Source organism: Lepidochelys kempii, chromosome 10 (genome assembly GCF_965140265.1).
Source record: "Lepidochelys kempii isolate rLepKem1 chromosome 10, rLepKem1.hap2, whole genome shotgun sequence".
Lineage (NCBI taxonomy): Eukaryota > Metazoa > Chordata > Testudines > Cheloniidae > Lepidochelys > Lepidochelys kempii.
The window spans coordinates 28150370-28165387 of NC_133265.1; the positions used below are offsets into that span (position 1 = coordinate 28150370).

At 42.4% G+C, this 15018-nt stretch overlaps 1 protein-coding gene across 23 annotated transcripts in view; it reads right to left on the bottom strand.

Moving 5' to 3' along the window:
• RBFOX1 (RNA binding fox-1 homolog 1) overlaps positions 1–15018 on the bottom strand; it is a 2436731-nt gene that overhangs the window by 760928 nt on the left and 1660785 nt on the right. Inside the window, exon 1 of one of the 23 annotated variants that reach the window (XM_073362524.1) lies at positions 13470–13488. The exons of 21 other annotated variants lie outside the window; for them this stretch is intronic. The gene's annotated coding sequence lies outside the window, so the exon portion shown is untranslated. Of the gene's footprint in view, positions 1–13406; positions 13426–13469; positions 13489–15018 lie in introns of those variants that run through there. One more of the 23 variants, XM_073362523.1, reaches the window with a different exon arrangement.

The window sequence follows — 15018 nt, forward strand, 5'->3', positions numbered from 1 at the left end:
GTTTTCCAATGTGCATTAATTCGCATGTAACATTGAATTTCATCTGCCGTTTTGTTGCCTAGTCACAGTGTTGCAAGATCCCTTTGTAACTCTTCACAGTCAGCTTTGAACTTCCCTATCTTGAGTAGTTTTGTACCATCTGCAAACTTTGCCACCTTACCGTCTACCCCTTTTTCCAGATCATTTATGAATATGTTGAACAGCACTGGTCTCAGTACAGACCCCTGGGGAGCACTGCTATTTACCTCTTTCCATTCTGAAAACAGATAATTTATTCCTACCTTTTGATTTCTCTCTTTTAACCAGTTACTGATCCATCAGAGAATCTTTCCTTTTATCCCATGACAGCTTACTTTGCTTAAGAACTTTTGGAGAGGGACCTTGTCAACAATTATCAGGTAATTTTCAGTATGTCCTGTGTACCATTCAGCAAAAGCTTGACACCTTCTTAGCCAGACAGGTGGAGAGGGACAGTGCCGAGCTGGGAAAAGCTCCTGACATTAGGTAGTAGAACAAGAATGTTCCCTACCCCTCAATAAAAGCCTTCATGCTTTCCTCTCTCAAAGTAATGCTAGCTAATCCCAGTCACAGGTCAGTTTGCTTGCACCAAATCAATGATCCATGCCTGCCATGAACATGTGTCAGCCAATGAGGGGAGAGTACAAAACCTACATTCCCCACACAGATAGGAAAAAGCATTTCCAAGAACCTCTTATTTTATTCATAAAATAGTTCTTTCAGCTTATATTTAAAATGCATTCACTAATTCATTCTGCGATACAGGCTGCTGGCTGGCCCCCAGCCACTAGCTGATTAACATCATGCTATAGGTGCAACCGAGCATATCAGCTTTGATGTGGTCAGACCACTTTTGGGAGCAAGAACTGCTGAAGGATGTCATGTCCCCTTTAACTCAACTCTTGATTGTTCTGAGTTCACCTGGCAAAGACACTCAACTAACCCCATATTTTTTTAAAAATAATAACTGACTGTCAATCGTGAACTACTAACCTTTCATGGATTTACAAGGTAACGTAGACATTCTAAATAAACATTATCACTACAGTCTGAGTACATATACTCAGGTGATGGGCACATTAGAAATCCACAGACTGAATTAATACAATAGAATGATATGATGTGTGAAATAATTTATACTTTAGCCAGACACTATTCACTATTTCTTACATATTTTAATTGCATGTAGACATGCTGTACATTATTAATGTTCTGTTCTTTCACTTTGAGAATAACTATATTCTTCTATTCTGCAAATCTTCCTTATTTCTTTTATTCAGCAATAAATGTTTTCATAACTTTGTTAGTTAGCTGTACAGTAGTGCTGAACTTTTTACTTTGGCTTTATAAATAGGCATTGTTTTCATAATTCCTAACTCCATCCAAAAGTCTGTCATATCGTTTGTAACTTAACTCTTTCTAGATTGGGCAATGATACATTTAAGTTAATTATTTGTGGATGTCACAGCGTGTTTTTAGGCGACTGCCTCTTTCTGGTTGTGTCTGGGGATTAGCTTTGCGAGGCCGATACCCCCTCCTGTTGTTGCACTCTATTGACATTCTCAGCCTAACTCTCTCCTGGAACTCAACTGCTCCCACTTTGTGTGCTTCCCCCCAGCCCCTGGCAAGGGTCATTGTGCTTTTCTCCCCTTCTGGGGAAATCGTGTGCATCTAAGTCTCTCTGAACCCACTGTTACAGGCAGTCTTCTCTTTCACAGTCCCCTTCTCCAGTAACTGGTATGGGAATGCAGGCCTGCCCTTTACACTGGGTTCCAGCCTAGGGACCTCAGAACAGGCAATCTGCAGAGTCCTGAACCTTACTTCTGGATCCCTGGGCTATTTCCTAGCTTACTTTCTCTCACCCTGACAGTGACAGCAATTTCTCTCTCTGCAGCCCACTTCTACTCTCAACCACTAGGCTTTATACAGGCCCCTCCTGTTCCTCTCTAGCTGAGCTTCATCTCTAATTACTCCTCCTTACACCCTGGCTCCTCCACCAGGTACAGCCTAGGTGGTTCACCTCACCTAACCACCTTAACCCTTTCAGGACTTGTGTGGGGTGGACACCCCATCACAGGGGGAATGACATTTTCTTTTCAGTTAAAAGAAACATGACGACTCTGGTTAGAACATTTTATATTTCCATATAATTTCACCCATCTATCATTTGGGCACTCTAACATGCTATATTTATGAGGGATATACAGTATTAAAAACTGTAACTACCTTATCAAATATTTAACTTACAAATGTTCTGAAACCCTTGAAACACTGAAAAGCACTTTTTTCAGAGTAACCATCACTAAAAGAGTGGCCTTTCTTTTTTATATTGACTGGACTATCAACGTTTGCAAAGAGGAAGAGCAGTCAGAGGTCAGTCCCTAAGTGAACAGAATACACAACTACATAAATATTTAAGAAGATTACCAGAAATATAGTATGCATTTTGTACTTCTATAGAAAAGCTACATTCATCATTATACCGATTATTCTTTAATAAATATTTCTAAAAACTTGAAGAGGGAAAAATAGAATAGCATATAATATGTTCTTGGTGGTTTAAAAGCACTTTTGTTTTCTGTCCTATGATGAAGCCTTACATTTGTTTTAATTTCTAATTCATTTTAATGCCATTATGGTATTGAAATTCATCTTTTGGTCAGTCTGAGAGGACAAAGCAGTTTATATTTTGTCATGGTGCACAAATAAGTTAAAAGTATAGTTTTAGTTGTCAACCTTTTATTATTCGCTATACCTCCATATAAATATAACAATTTAATGAGCTTTGGGGTAGTAGAAACAAATTGAGAAGCATGTGCTCAAATTTAGTCTTCTGAAAATAAAACAAACGAATTGCTGATCTCTCACACATATACTGTAACATCAGAATCAGGAAGAGTTATTTGACAAATGAACTCATTATTCCATCATCACTGCATGTCTTAGGTGCATCTCTGTAAGTATGTCTGAATTAAATACAGATTGTTTGTTGGGTTGTGTTAATGCTATCTCCACATAGCTCAGGCATAATTCTAATTGAACAGTGTACATAGACCCCCAAAAGCTCTGAAGAGAAGGCAAAGCGTGCAGCAGAACAGGAGCAGAGCCACCTAAGACTGTGATTCTTTATCACTGTATATGTTTTGTATAGCAAACTCTCTTCCCCAGTATTACCAACAGCAAGCTTAAAAAAATTATGGGGCAAGATGAAGGACATGAGAGAAGAAATTTAATCAAAACAACTCTCCCCCCTCCAAAAAATTATTGGTCCAGGAAGTTCTGGAATGAACTCACATAGAACATGGGACTATCTAGAGGTCTGACTACCTTCAGGGCTTGTTGAAGTCTTCAATAAAGCTTTACTACCATTATCAGGGAAGAATGATATTTAGGGATGGAGTGAAGAACAGGAAAGAAAACAACAAACAACCCAAGTAAAATATCCCATGAACAGCTTCTTTCTACCATGAAAAGGACAAGAGCAGGAGCATCTGCAAAGACCACTAGGGCTCTCACCATACGTATGCATGGGAAGAATTTAGATACTACAGTGACATGCACTATTGAAAATGGGAAGGGATACTGGGGAGGAGAAGGGTGTGACAGAGGACAGTGTTTTGTAAGAAGCAGATGAGAGGGGCGTATATCATGATAGGAAGAAGAATTTAAGGGGGATTGAGGGAAGGAGAAGAATAAAACAGTTTTGTGGAAAGGGAGATGAGAAGATGGTAGACTGAATGGGCATCAAAACCAACCATTTCCATAGTACTTTCAAAATAGTTTATAAAGAATCAATGAACATACCATTTCTGTGAGAAGGGAAAGGTATAGATAGGAATTTATTCAACCACCAGTGAAAGCCAGACAACTACAGAATGGAGTGAAACAGCTGCATTACACCACTCTGGCATTAAAGTGGAGAACATTATCGGTATGTCTACACTTTGAGCTAGGAGTCTGATTCTTATACCCATGCTAGCTCTGATCAAGCTAGTGCATTAAAAACCAGAGTGTAGCTGCAACGAGATGCTAGGTATGTAGGTGGAGTGGCTAGTCCCTCCTGCTGTTCACATTGCTGTGGTGACACCATTTTTAGCACCCTCTCTCTATCAGACTAGTGTGGGTATGACTATTCAAACTGTGAATTACACATCCAGCCTGAAATGCAGACATACCGTAAACCAGGTTGAAATTGCACTGGGGATTTAGGTGGGCAGAATGTAATTACTAAATTGAAATATGGCCAGGGCAATAGGGTTAACATTTCAGCTCTCTCAAAAAACAAAAAACAAAACAAAAAAAAACCCCATAGGATCTTGAATGATCACACACAGTCAGAAGTTTGGGTTTATATCTCATTTGGAAGATGAAACAAATTATGTAAATAAAGTATGCCTGAGGTAAGAAATGGATCCCTGGGCTCCATAGAGTTATCTCTACTCACTGAAGTGAAGAATGTTACTTTCTGATCTCACTGACACTTTTTAGTTAGAACACTGCATCAGGATTTGTTAGTTCAGACTCCTACAGCGGTGCTGTCATAAATATAAAGGGAAGGGTAAACCCCTTTGAAATCCCTCCTGGCCAGGGGAAAGCTCCTCTCACCTGTAAAGGGTTAAGAAGCTAAAGGTAACCTCGCTGGCACCTGACCAAAATGACCAATGAGGAGACAAGATACTTTCAAAAGCTGGGAGGAGGGAGAGAAACAAAGGGTTTGTGTGTCTGTCTGTAGTCGTCTTGGCCAGGGACAGAACAGGAATGGAGCCTTAGAACTTTTAGTAAGTAATCTAGCTAGGTATGTGTTAGATTATGATTTCTTTAAATGGCTGAGAAAAGAATTGTGCTGAATAGAATAACTATTTCTGTCTGTGTATCTTTTTTGTAACTTAAGGTTTTGCCTAGAGGGGTTCTCTATGTTTTTGAATCTAATTACCCTGTAAGATATCTACCATCCTGATTTTACAGGGGGGATTTCTTTATTTCTATTTACTTCTATTTTTTATTAAAAGTCTTCTTGTAAAACACTGAATGCTTTTTCATTGTTCTCAGATCCAAGGGTTTGGGTCTGTGGTCACCTATGCAAATTGGTGAGGCTTTTTATCCAACATTTCCCAGGAAAGGGGGAGTGCAAGTGTTGGGAGGATTGTTCATTGTTCTTAAGATCCAAGGGTCTGGGTCTGTAGTCACCTAGGCGAATTGGTGAGGCTTTTTACCAAACCTTGTCCAGGAAGTAGGGTGCAAGGTTTTGGGAAGTATTTTGGGGGGAAGGACGCGTCCAAACAGCTCTTCCCCAGTAACCAGTATTAGTTTGGTGGTGGTAGCGGCCATTCCAAGGATAACGGGGGTAATATTTTGTACCTTGGGGAAGTTTTGACCTAAGCTGGTAAAGATAAGCTTAGGAGGTTTTTCATGCAGGTCCCCACATCTGTACCCTAGAGTTCAGAGTGGGGGAGGAACCTTGACATGGTGGCACAGTGGTGGGATTAACCTGAAATCATTTTGAGATCCAGTTGAGATTTTTTGAACTAGAAATACAGATTTTAAAAAGGAATTTTTAGGAAGTCCAGAAGGCAGCTTTGAAACTGAAAGCAGCTTGGTTTCTCTCTGCTTTGTGGCCAAGCAGAGACAAAAGGGGATTATCTTGTGAATTGCAGGTTTCATTTGCCTGGAGGCAGGGTACTTAACTCCTGCAGGGAAATTCACAGTCTTCCAACCCAGAGGTTTGTTTTTTTTTTTCTTTTCTTCCTAAAAGTAAATAGGGGGTGTGTGCTCTACCCATTTGCCTGGAGACAAAAGTGGCAGGGTTTTTTTTAGGATTTTGATTTTTTTTTTTGTTTTACAAGGAGCACAGGTTTGAAAAGAATTTTTTTTTTCTTTGGGCTGGGTAAGCAGGTTCCCAAGTAGTTCGAGGTTTTTTGCTTTAATTTGGGCCCAGAGCAGAGACAAGGGAATTGTCTTTTTCTGTAGGCTGACAATCACTATCAGAGAATAGGTATTCTATTCCAGCACAGCAAAAAATTACAGCCAAGTTTTGTTTGTTTATTTCTAAACCTCGGGTGTAAAGTTAGTTAAAAACAGAGAGGTTAGAATGGCCAAATCCTCGGCTCGACTACAGCTGGAATTAGCCAAATTTCAGGCTGAGGAAAAACAAAGGGAACATGAAAGACAGATAGAACTCATGCGGCTGGAGAAGGAGGTACAGGAGGCTGCCCACAAGAGGGAAATGGAGGCGAGGAAGCATGTGGAGGAGATGGAGAGAATAAAGGCCCAGCAGAACATACCAACAAACCCTAACAATCCTTCTCCAGGTACCACTTCCCATCCCAGAAAGTTCCCCACCTACAAGGCAGGTGATGATACCGAGGCCTTCTTAGAAAACTTCGAAAGGGCCTGCCTTGGGTACAACATCTCTACTGACCAATACATGGTAGAGCTGAGGCCGCAGCTCAGTGGACCCTTAGCTGAGGTGGCAGCTGAAATGCCTAGAGAACACATGAACAAGTATGAACTGTTTAAATCCAAGGCGAGAGTCAGAATGGGGATAACACCCGAGCAGTCTCGTCGGAGGTTCCGAGCCCTAAGGTGGAAACCAGACATGTCATTTACCCGACATGCCTACCACATTGTGAAACATTGGGATGCCTGGATATCAGGAGCAAGTGTTGAATCTCCAGTAAATTTGCCCTTCCTAATGCAAATGGAACAATTCTTAGAGGGTGTTCCTGAGGAAATAGAAAGATACATCCTAGATGGGAAACCCAAAACTGTAATCGAGGCAGGAGAGATTGGAGCCAGATGGGTGGAGGTGGCAGAGAAGAAGAAAACTGGTCGCAGTTGGAGCGGAGACCAGAAGGGACCACCCCAGACCACACCCTATTACCGGGGGCCGCCCAAAGCCCCACCTACCTCCCAAAGAACCCTCCAGACCCCTTATCGTCCCACCACCCCGTTCTCCAGCAACCCTCCTCGTCCCAGTGACCCGTCAGCTGGACGATGTTTTAAGTGTAACGAGCTGGGGCATGTAAAGGCCAACTGCCCCAAGAACCCCAACAGATTACAGTTCATTGCACCGGAATCACACCAGAGGTCCACAGGCCCAGATACCTCCCAGATACCCTTGGAGCGGAGGGAAACTGTGAGTGTGGGCGGGAAGAAGGTCACCGCGTGGAGGGACACCGGAGCACAAGTGTCAGCTATCCATGCTTCCTTAGTGGACCCCAATTTAATCAACCCAGAGATCCAAGTGACGATTCAACCCTTCAAGTCCAACTCTTTCAATTTGCCTACAGCCAAGTTGCCTGTCCAGTACAAGGGCTGGTCAGGAATGTGGACTTTTGCAGTCTATGATGATTATCCCATCCCCATGCTGTTGGGGGAAGACTTGGCCAATCATGTGAAGCAGGCCAAGAGGGTGGGAATGGTCACCCGCAACCAGGCTAAACAAGCCGTGAGGCCTAGCTCTGTTCCGGAAACTTCTATCAGGACCCAGTCAGAGGTGATGGACCTGGACCCCAGGCCAATGTCTGCAACAGCAGTAGTGGATCCAGTCCCAGAGACCCAGACGGAACCAGTCCCAGAACCGGAACCAGCCGAACAACCAACACCAGACCCCGTGTCAGCACTGAATCCAGTACTTGCAACCTCAACACCAGAGGGCCCCACCGAACCTGAACTGGCAGCAGCCGATAACCCTACACAAGAGGCTCAGCCGGAGCCTGAATCCCAACATAGTGCACCAGCGGAGAGCGGTTCACAGTCAACAGAAACAGCTCCATCCCCTATATCGCTTCCAGAGGGACCAAGCCTAGGTCCACAATCCCATGAGGAACTGATGTCTCCAGCATCAAGGGAACAGTTCCAGACCGAACAGGAAGCAGATGAAAGCCTCCAGAGAGCTTGGACGGCGGCACGGAGCAACCCACCGCCTCTCAGCTCTTCTAATCGATCCAGGTTTGTTGTAGAAAGAGGACTTTTATACAAGGAAACTCTTTCTGGGGGACACCAGGAAGACTGGCATCCTCAGAGACAGTTGGTAGTTCCAACTAAATACCGGGCCAAGCTCTTGAGCTTAGCCCATGATCACCCTAGTGGCCATGCTGGGGTGAACAGGACCAAAGACCGTTTGGGGGGGTCATTCCACTGGGAGGGAATGGGCAAGGATGTTTCTACCTATGTCCAGTCTTGTGAGGTGTGCCAAAGAGTGGGAAAACCCCAAGACCAGATCAAAGCTCCTCTCCAGCCACTCCCCATCATTGAAGTTCCATTTCAGCGAGTAGCTGTGGATATTCTGGGTCCTTTTCCGAAAAAGACACCCAGAGGAAAGCAGTACATACTGACTTTCATGGATTTTGCCACCCGATGGCCGGAAGCAGTAGCTCTAAGCAACACCAGGGCTAAAAGTGTGTGCCAGGCACTAGCAGACATTTTTGCCAGGGTAGGTTGGCCCTCCGACATCCTCACAGATGCAGGGACTAATTTCCTGGCAGGAACTATGAAAAACCTTTGGGAAGCTCATGGGGTAAATCACTTGGTTGCCACTCCTTACCATCATCAAACAAATGGCATGGTGGAGAAGTTTAATGGAACTTTGGGGGCCATGATACGTAAATTCGTAAATGAGCACTCCAATGATTGGGACCTAGTATTGCAGCAGTTGCTCTTTGCCTACAGAGCTGTACCACATCCCAGTTTAGGGTTTTCCCCATTTGAACTTGTATATGGCCGTGAGGTTAAGGGGCCATTGCAGTTGGTGAAGCAGCAATGGGAGGGATTTACACCTTCTCCAGGAACTAACATTCTGGACTTTGTAACCAACCTACAAAACACCCTCCGAACCTCTTTAGCCCTTGCTAGAGAAAACTTACAGGATGCTCAAAAAGAGCAAAAAGCCTGGTATGATAAACATGCCAGAGAGCGTTCCTTCAAAGTAGGAGACCAGGTCATGGTCTTAAAGGCGCTCCAGGCCCATAAAATGGAAGCATCGTGGGAAGGGCCATTCGTGGTCCAGGAGCGCCTGGGAGCTGTTAATTATCTCATAGCATTCCCCACCTCCAACCGAAAGCCTAAGGTGTACCATATTAATTCTCTAAAGCCCTTTTATTCCAGAGAATTAAAGGTTTGTCAGTTTACAGCCCAGGGAGGAGACGACGCTGAGTGGCCTGAAGGTGTTTACTACGAAGGGAAATGTGCTGGTGGTGTGGAAGAGGTGAACCTCTCCATGACCCTTGGGCGTATGCAGCGACAGCAGATCCAGGAGCTGTGCACTAGCTACGCGCCAACGTTCTCAGCCACCCCAGGACTGACTGAACGGGCATACCACTCCATTGACACAGGTAATGCTCACCCAATTAGGGTCCACCCTTACCGGGTGTCTCCTCAAGCTAAAACTGCTATAGAACGGGAGATCCAGGATATGTTACAGATGGGTGTAATCCGCCCCTCTGAAAGTGCATGGGCATCTCCAGTGGTTCTAGTTCCCAAACCAGATGGGGAAATACGTTTTTGCGTGGACTACCGTAAGCTAAATGCTGTAACTCGCCCAGACAACTATCCCATGCCACGCACAGATGAACTATTAGAGAAACTGGGAAGGGCCCAGTTCATCTCTACCTTGGACTTAACCAAGGGGTACTGGCAGGTACCGCTAGATGAATCTGCCAAGGGAAGGTCAGCCTTCATCACACATCTCGGGCTGTATGAATTTAATGTACTCCCTTTCGGGCTGCGAAATGCACCCGCCACTTTCCAAAGACTTGTAGATGGTCTCCTAGCGGGATTAGGAGAATATGCAGTCGCCTACCTTGACGATGTGGCCATATTTTCGGATTCCTGGGCAGACCACCTGGAACATCTACAAAAAGTCCTTGAGCGCATAAGGGAGGCAGGACTAACTGTTAAGGCTAAGAAGTGTCAAATAGGCCTAAACAGAGTGACTTACCTTGGACACCAGGTGGGTCAAGGAACTATCAGCCCCCTACAGGCCAAAGTGGATGCTATCCAAAAGTGGCCTGTCCCAAAGTCAAAGAAACAGGTTCAATCCTTCTTAGGCTTGGCCGGTTATTACAGACGATTTGTACCGCACTACAGCCAAATCGCTGCCCCACTGACAGACCTAACCAAAAAGAAACAGCCAAATGCTGTTCAGTGGACCGGAAGGTGTCAGAAGGCCTTTAACAAGCTTAAAGCGACACTCATGTCTGACCCTGTACTAAGGGCCCCAGACTTTGACAAACCGTTCCTAGTAACCACAGATGCATCCGAGCGTGGTGTGGGAGCAGTTTTAATGCAGAAAGGACCTGATCAAGAATTCCACCCTGTAGTGTTTCTCAGCAAAAAACTGTCTGAGAGGGAAAGCAACTGGTCAGTCACTGAAAAAGAATGTTATGCCATTGTCTACGCTCTGGAAAAGCTACGCCCATATGTTTGGGGACGGCGTTTCCACCTGCAAACCGACCATGCTGCACTAAAGTGGCTTCACACCATCAAAGAAACTAACAGAAAACTTCTTCGGTGGAGTTTAGCTCTCCAAGATTTTGATTTCGACATCCAACACATCTCAGGAGCTTCTAACAAAGTGGCTGATGCACTCTCCCGTGAAAGTTTCCCAGAATCAACTGGTTAAAATCGTCCTTGAGATGTGGAAAATATTGTTAGTCTTTATGTACTTGGTAGTATATTTAGAGATGCATGTGTCTTATTAACTCTGTTTTCCTAGAGCTCCAGGAAGAAATCCCAGCCAGTGTTTCACCCTAGCTGAGATTTGGGGGGCGTGTCATAAATATAAAGGGAAGGGTAAACCCCTTTGAAATCCCTCCTGGCCAGGGGAAAGCTCCTCTCACCTGTAAAGGGTTAAGAAGCTAAAGGTAACCTCGCTGGCACCTGACCAAAATGACCAATGAGGAGACAAGATACTTTCAAAAGCTGGGAGGAGGGAGAGAAACAAAGGGTTTGTGTGTCTGTCTGTAGTCGTCTTGGCCAGGGACAGAACAGGAATGGAGCCTTAGAACTTTTAGTAAGTAATCTAGCTAGGTATGTGTTAGATTATGATTTCTTTAAATGGCTGAGAAAAGAATTGTGCTGAATAGAATAACTATTTCTGTCTGTGTATCTTTTTTGTAACTTAAGGTTTTGCCTAGAGGGGTTCTCTATGTTTTTGAATCTAATTACCCTGTAAGATATCTACCATCCTGATTTTACAGGGGGGATTTCTTTATTTCTATTTACTTCTATTTTTTATTAAAAGTCTTCTTGTAAAACACTGAATGCTTTTTCATTGTTCTCAGATCCAAGGGTTTGGGTCTGTGGTCACCTATGCAAATTGGTGAGGCTTTTTATCCAACATTTCCCAGGAAAGGGGGAGTGCAAGTGTTGGGAGGATTGTTCATTGTTCTTAAGATCCAAGGGTCTGGGTCTGTAGTCACCTAGGCGAATTGGTGAGGCTTTTTACCAAACCTTGTCCAGGAAGTAGGGTGCAAGGTTTTGGGAAGTATTTTGGGGGGAAGGACGCGTCCAAACAGCTCTTCCCCAGTAACCAGTATTAGTTTGGTGGTGGTAGCGGCCATTCCAAGGATAACGGGGGTAATATTTTGTACCTTGGGGAAGTTTTGACCTAAGCTGGTAAAGATAAGCTTAGGAGGTTTTTCATGCAGGTCCCCACATCTGTACCCTAGAGTTCAGAGTGGGGGAGGAACCTTGACAGGTGCAGAGTCCACTGTTTTCCCTGAGATTCTGGACATGTGAAAATGTGTTCATTCTGCAGGGTTCTGGTGCAGCACTGGGCTTTGAACTCAATGTGATTACTTATGTACAGGTATGGAAGGATTAGATTTTTATTGGTAAATGTTGATTTCACTGTAAACACGCACACTGATGAAAAGTATTTTAATTAATCAAAATTTACAGACAGGCAAGGTAAGAAAAATGTTGCTTGAGAACTTGAAGTGTGATATAAAGAAGATATTTACTTTATATATTTTGACATGTGATGTTGACAATTTGTATTTTAAAGGCCACAAAGCTTTAACTTTTTAAATTTACGCATCTACTGTCATTAAATAATTAGTCTGACTACTCCCTTAATATTCAATAACTGTGAACATTTTAACTGAGGAAATCTAAAAAAATGCTTAAAAGCCATAATTTTGTACAATTATGAAAATTTAAATAGATAAAAATTGAAAGAAATGCTTAAAATAAACATCAATATTATCTGTCAAAATTATACAAGAATGCAGGATCAAGCCATTGCAGCTAAATTCACCTACGTGTGAACCTATTGTCAAACACCATACCTGATATGGCAGATACTAATCTCGTCGTCTGATGATATTGCTGTATGCAGTATGCTTTTCCCACAATGCCCATGCTCTCTAGTCTATGGTGAGCCTGCAGCTCTCACAAAAGCAAAATGAACATGTTTATGAATGAATAAATAGTGTATGAAATCCTTCACATAAATCTGGTTACTTTAGCAAAACTAAAACTTAAAACATTCAAAGTATTTTTGCATGCCTGTTGGGAAATTATACACACACTTTTTTTTTTGAAGTGTTAATTAGAAAAAAAAATCACATTTTTCCATTCCAATAAAGGGGCAAAAATGCATTATGCAGAAGTCCTAACATAAAGAGGGTTTTTGTTATTGTTGGCATGTGTGTGGTGAGTATATGCACATGGGTCCACCTCAACATTCTTTCTCCTAGGGAGCAATTTAATTTCAGATTTACTGTCATCTACAAAGCACCTTTCATAGGATACATTCAATGAGTCCTGTGATTTCATGCATCAAATTTCTGTCTTTTCAAGCTACATTTTAGTTTTAGGTTATTATACTGCAGAAAGTCAAATTTTTTGAAGTAAGTTTTCATTTTGTTTTGGGGGTAGGAAGTTTTGAGTGGAAAGAGTCTAATGTATGACAGATCACTGTGGACCAAATTTAGGATTATGTTTCTTACTGAAAACAGAAAAGAACAGCTAAAACAAAAACAAACAAAAAAATCCTCCCGCAGCTTCTCCTCCCCCACTACCAGAATCGACCATTGATAATAGATACATTCAGTGTGGGAAAAAGCTCTGTGTGTTTTGTTAATGTTTCCTTGTGAAATTAATTCAGACACAGTGTATCCTAATCTTTTTACTAAACCAAAATGAAAATTTATAATCCCAGCATCTTCTGCTCTGTGTTCCTTTTCTTGTCAGGTTTTGTTATCCTTTACTAGATATTTTATGTTTGTAGTTTCTTCAATAGTTAATCAAAAAACTAATCTTCAGGAATAGAAACACGTAGTTGTCAGACACTGAACTAAAACAGCAGTTGGTATTTTGCTCACACACACATACATAGAGGAAACATACTGAAGAGCACACAAACTTTGAAGATCACTAGAAACCTTAAAAAAAGAAGATTGGTCCTTCTTCAAATAATCAATTCCCTCACCACAGCCTATAGATACCTTTGAGGTATTGTGGATACTGCAGATTGAAAAGAAAAATAAAATAATTAGTCAATATTTTATACCCCAAATTAATTCATCTGTCAAAGCAATCAATTATCAACTACATGCACTTCTATTTTCTCAACACTAAGTTCCTGGAAACTTGGAATCTGTTCATGTTTCAGAAGATTTACGCTATTTATGCTTTAGAAAAGTGTTAACCGTATGGAAGATAAGTGAACCTCAAAAGGTTTCAAACTTCTGCTCAGATAAGAACCTAATAGATCGTATGCTCATCTACAGTTTACAAAACCCACTTGAAATGCTAAACATGGGTGGGAATCCTGTGAATCACGCTATCGGGCTAACAATACAAATGAAACAGCATAATATCTATCTTGTCCATGATCATTCTGCCCAATTCAATGACTCCTCCAAATACAAGAGGGCCTGTTTCACACCCAGAATGAATACAATGAACATGAAAAAAGATGTTCATCCTGGATTTCATCCTCTCAGATAGCACTTCTAATTCTTCTCCACCTGACATCTCTGCAGTTACCTTTTATGTAACATCCAGCTCCACTCTACTCCTAACACATACACACACACACACCCTTTTTTTCGATTCATAACCCACAAAATGGCCAAAAAAATCATTGTATAACCCAAATCCTAGGGGGGTTGCCGAGTTGCACTGTGAAAGTTTGTCCATTTTATGGGTTGTGGACCAAAAAGGTTGACAATTATTTGGATGGAATCAGTCATCCAATGGGAGAGAGTCTGGTGAGGGTCACTACTATTATTCCTTCATTCCTCTCCTTTTAGGCCCCTCTCTTCTCCTAGTCCCCTTGTTCTACTCTTCCTGCTGTTTTGCTGCAGTGAAAAGGAGGTCAATCTGAGAGAAATGAGAAGAGAGCAGTTCTCATGATCTCCCATAGGCAGGGTGTCACCAGCAAGGGGGAAGGGAAGTACAGCAACATCTGGATTCAATACAGTTCTTGTTCTACAAACAGTGTTGATGTGAAAGAGTTAGCTGGGGTTGGGATGAAGAAGGGCACAAGAGGCTAGGACAATTGTAATGGTTGGGAAGGAGAGAACAGCTTTGTCCCCAGTTCTAACAAGTCTGTCAAACAGGAAATGATCTAACCTCTTCTCCATCTCCCTGAACTCAGAATGGGATGGGAGGATGAGTGACTCCAGGATAAAACATTTTCCTCTGAAACGTTACAACATGTGGTGACATGAGTGTTTTGGAAGGTGAGGGGATGAAAAACAATGTACAGATGTCACCCACAAATTGTGGATGGGTCAATAGGGCTGTTAGGCAATGACAAAGAGAACAGAAAATGAGAATACTGAATCTGTGCTCTCCTTTTAACGGGTTGTTAATTCATGTCTCCTAGTCATGGCCTTTTATTTAGTGACTGTAAATCTCAGACAGGCAAGAAGTCATCAGATTTTGAAACTGCCTTGTAAATTAGTTACTAGTAATGAAACAGTTGTTTAGTTTGTTGAAGGGACTGGATTGTGAGGGATTTCAGTGTTAAAATAATTATTGAACATT